Below are 5188 nucleotides of genomic sequence, written 5' to 3' on the forward strand. Positions count from 1 at the left end.
AGGAAGAATGGCCACTGAGCTCCAGGGGGAGGAAAGATCTGAGCTGCATCTTAAGGGGTGGGTCTGGAAGGACTCATGAGGCACCATCAGGACCAAGGGCAGTGAAGATCAGCCGAAAGTGCCGGATTCCCAAAGATGCAAGATGCCTCCGCACCGTCTGGTATTGCAGTACTCGCTTACCTTGCTCACCGACACAGCCTGTATCATCAGGAGCAGAATGACAGGCAGCAGGAGTACCAAGACGGGTACAGCTACTGCGATGCTGTGCATACACAAGCTAAGAAGAACAGACAAACTCTTCTCTCCTGGCCCCGCCCAACGACCGACAGCCCTCATTAGCCCCGCCCTGGCTGGCCCCGCCCACCCACTTTTTCCTCCCTGGACTGGACAATTAATCCAGCACACCCAAGAGAAACCTCACCCCACCATGCTGGCCTCCCACTTGACCCTTTTCAACCTTCATTACCCCACTTCTTGGCCTCCCTAGATTCTTAACTCCATAGTCCATCCTACCACGCCCATCTCCCTGACCCCACTCGCCTTCAATCTGTCCTTCATAGGTCCTCCCAAGTAGCTTCTCCCTTTAGCCCTGCCCACAACATCAGCCCTCCCTCGGTTAACCCCACCTCTTGGCTGTCCTGCCCCTTGGCTGCCCATCCCTCCCCACAACCCATTCTCTTTCCAGTGTGGGCCCTTGGGACTGGGTGGATACGCCATGGCTGAGTCCAGCGACAAGGGCATGTGTCTTGTACAAATGAGAGAAAGCACACTGGTAGCCAGAAGAACAACCAGATAAAGGCACAGGGACACCAGCAGCAGCACGAATACACGGAAATTTCTTTGACCTACACAATTGTTTACCCACAGGCAGTGGTGGTCAAAGTCCTAGGGGAGAGAAGGCAGACCTTGAGGGTCTATTTGGCTTAGCCCAATACCCCCAAATCTTGAGGCCCCCCCTCAACCCAGCCCCTAGACCTCCTGCTCTTGGCCCTGCACGTGAGCTCCCATCTCCAGGGTGAAACCAGCACGTCCATGGATAGAGCACAGTTAGGACGCCATGGCTCATCAGGTCATTTGTCATGAGTGAGGTCTCTAGAGACAAGACCTGCCTGGTGTCACTTTGAGCAAAATACAGAAAAGCTGTGTAGCTGTATTTTTTCAGATACTGGGTAAGGATGAGAAGAATTTCTAGCCCAGCCAGCCTTCTGTACTTGGAAACCCGTGCAAGGTGTGCACATGAGAGAAGAGCACTCGGAACCCAGGAAACCCTCAATTGGACACCCAGAGGTGGACAGGCAACAATACCCAGAACAGGGCAGCAGCCGGCCTAAAGTTATGGGTATCTAGTATCAGCAAACTAGTGGGACAGTCACTGCCTTTCCTCCCCTTGACTCCACCAGGCTCAGCACAGATGGTGCCCTTTGCATGTCAGCACCTGTGCAAGCAAGGCCAGCGTCTCAGGACAAGTGCAGAACTGGAGGCAATAACATATATAAGTGACCAAGAGTGGCTGAGAGCCACTTGTAGCAGTGTGGGAAGATGATCTCATACCCACCCCTGGACCACATATGATGTGAGGTTCCTGGTCCTGGCCAGGTGCCCTGGGATGGGTTGGTGAGTGGACAGGAAGGAGGAGTACTTACCTCCACACAGATATTACAGAAGGGACAGTGGTGGGTCCGGGGTGGACGATGGAAAGAACACTTCGAGCACCACTGCAGGCGAAAGGCCGTGTTGTTCACTCGTGCTATGTATTGAATGTTGGGGTCCTCTTCTAAGGAGCCTGGCAGGGGAAGAGATTTGGGCAGTGGCAGGAGGCCCTTCCACCACTCTACTGCTTGGGGCCGCCCCATAGCATCATTGGGCAACAAGAAGGGTGGGGAGGAGGAGGGCAGGGGAATCCCGGTCCCTGTTGAGCAAGCTGACCACTCAGATGGGCGGCAGTCAGAGAGAAAGGGCTGTCCAGCCACAGGAGCTCTATACAGAGCTCTCCCCTTTTGGAATAGTGATCAGTGCTTGAAGTCGTGTGTAAAATGGGAAGGCGGAGGAGTGAACTGCGTGGTTTGGAAGGGCCTGCTGGCCTCTCTTGCCAGCCTGCCCAGTCCTTCCTTCGAAAACAGCTGGAACACCTCCAGGATTCTGTTTTTTCGCACTTCAGTGGCTTGGGAAATGAAGTGCCAGGGCCCAAGTAATGATGACATGGAGGGAAGGGCTCCTGAGGCCACGGGGGTGGGGGGTGGGGTTGAGGGGGGTTAGCATGTTTGAAATCACCCCTATAGGCATCAGCCCTTGGGATACCACCTCCTTCTCCAGGGGTCTGAGGCCTTACCTTTGTGCAAAATACCTGGGTCTGACCCGTTGAGGAAAATGAGGCTGCAGAAGGACAGTATAAAGAATAGGCCCGAAACCACGGCAAATTCCCACTGCCCATTCTGAGCCAACCACCGGCACCTGAAACCAGAGCCAGACTCAGTCCTAGTCTGGGGAAACCCAGAGCTCCCCACAAGGCCTAGTTCACCTGAGGTAGGACTCACTCGCCTTAAGGACTGAGCTAAATATCCAGGTTAGAGACAGACCATGGAGACTCCACAAAATGTCACCAGCATTACCAGTCTCTCATAGTTCCCTAAATGCGTCAGGCACTCCAGACCTCTGTGCTTTCACATTGGGTTCCCTCTAACTCTATATCCTCCTTCCCCTGCTGACCCTCTCTCTCCATTTCCCTCCCTGCCTCTGTACTGTCCTTGTCTATTTTCTCTTCTGTGTCTAAGACACTGACACCTTCCATGGGAGACTCACGGAAAGGCGAAGAAGATGCCACTTATTGTAATAAGAAGCATTGCATTAAAAGCTGGAAACAGGCTTGGTTTCAGCCATGAGGATTCGATCGGAGGTTCATTTGGGGGCGTGATACTCTGTGAAGAGGCCATGGCTAGACCACCAAGCCTCACAGACTGAAGCCACCAACGAACTCTTCTGGGTTGGCACCCAGACTGCCATGACAACAGAAGTGACATCACAGAGGTTCTGGAATGGGGGCTCTGGCTGCTTCCAGTGACTTGTGAGATCAACCTTCCCCAACCCCCACATACGCACATGTTGTAGACTGGGACATCCTGCTCTGATGATGGTAGCTTTGTTGGAGCTTGTGATGATATGATGTGGTTTGTCCCAAAGGTTCAAAGGCTGGAGGGTTGGTCCTCAGTGATGAGGTGGTAGAACCTGAAAGAGGTGGGCCTAGTGGGAGGTAACTCAGTCACTCTGCAAGATGCCCTCTCAAGGGAGTAATGGACTTCTCATGGGCCCCCATTTGCTCCTGTAAGAGGGAGTTGTTATCAAAAGAGCCAGATTGGTCCCTCCCTGTTTTCTGACACACAATCTGGTGAACACCCTCACCAGAGATCACTTGCAGGAGCTGCCAAATCTTGGATACTGAGTTAAATAAAACTTACCTCCTTATAAATTATCTGTTCTCGGGTATTTTGTTAGAGCAACAGAAAGCAGGCTAATACAGAGGCCATAAATTATGTGAAGATGGCATGAGGAGAAGTTTGGTGATGGTCATCCCCCTTTCAGGCCCAGTGCTAATTGGAGTCAACAGTGCTCATTGCTCATCCTAGCTCCACTTCTTCCTTTTTGTTGTAACAGAGCTCCAGTTTGGGGAAGGAGGTAGAAATCTACCAATTAAATATCTTCCCAGTTTACTCACTTCCATGGTGGGATTTATGATGTAATTCTCTCTCAAAAATAAAATGAGCTGGGGATGTGACTCAATGGTTAAACAATTCTAGGTTCAATCCCTGATGATGATGATAATAACAATACTAATAATAATTTGTACATATTTATGGCATATAACATAATTTTAAAAATGTTACATTGAAGAACGTCTGAGTCAAGCTTTTTAACATATACATTACTTCATATTCTTATTTGTGGTGAGGACCCTTAAAATCTACTCTTTGAGTCATTTTTAGTGTAGATAACATTATCAACTGTACTCATTCTGTTGTATGTTATTATTAACTGTAGTCATTATATTGCACAATAGATCCCTTAAACTCATCCCTCTCATCTAAGTGAAATTTGTTCTCCTGGGACCAGCATCTTCCCCCTCCACAGCCCAGCCACTCCTGGGCCCCTGGCAGTCACCATTCTGCTCTCTGTTTCTATGAGTTCAACTTTTATAGATTCCACATGTAGGTGAGATCATGTGATTGTTGCCCTGTGCGTGGCTATTTCCCCCAATAAAACGTCCTTTGGCCTCATTCATTTGTCATAAATGACAGAATTTCCTTATATTTTTTTAAATACTAAAGAGTATCCCCTTATATTTCTAAACCACATTTTCTGTATCCATTCATACACCGATTGGCTGGACCATAGGGTAGTTTTTTGTTTTTTGTTTTTGTTTTTTTTGGTGCTGGGGATTGAACCCAGGGCCTTGTCCATGCAAGGCAAGCACTCTCCCAACTGAGCTCTATTTTTAAGTTTTAAAGAAACTTCCCATACTAATTTCCATAATGACTGTACTAATTTACATTCCCCCAAACATAGTACAAGAATTCTAGTTTCTCCACATCCTGACCAGTACTTAAAATCTTTTGTCTTTCTTTTTCTTTTATTTATGATGGGGGTTGAACCCAGGGGGACTTTAACCCTGATAGCCATCTGGAGACCTTTTTACTTTTTATTTTGAGATCAGGTCTCACTGAGTTGCTGAGGTTTACCTTGAATTTATAATCCTCCTGCCTCAGCCTCCTGAGTTCCTGAGATTAAGGCATGTGCCACTGGTTCTTTTGTCTTTTTGATAATAACCATTCTAATAGGTGCGAGAGGGTATCCCATTATGATTTTAATTGCATTTCTCTAGTGATTAGTAATGTTGAATATTTTTTTTTTCAGATTTCTCTTGGTCAGTTGTGTTTCTACTGAGAATGAAGTGATGTTTGGGTCACAGTCTACCACCAAGTTTTATGTCAATTTCGGTTGTAGCACAAGAAGAAGGGATGACATGCATTGGGTCATGGAAAAAGGTTAGGAGTGGTACTAGAATCATAACTACCAGGTCTATTGAGCTTTGGAGCAGACCATGCTAGCCTTAGGGTTTCTCTTTTTGTTTTGTATTTTTCATTAGATATATATGACAGCACCATGCATTTTAATTCATTGTACACAACTGCAGCAC

Source organism: Callospermophilus lateralis, unplaced genomic scaffold (assembly GCF_048772815.1).
Source record: "Callospermophilus lateralis isolate mCalLat2 unplaced genomic scaffold, mCalLat2.hap1 Scaffold_659, whole genome shotgun sequence".
Lineage (NCBI taxonomy): Eukaryota > Metazoa > Chordata > Mammalia > Rodentia > Sciuridae > Callospermophilus > Callospermophilus lateralis.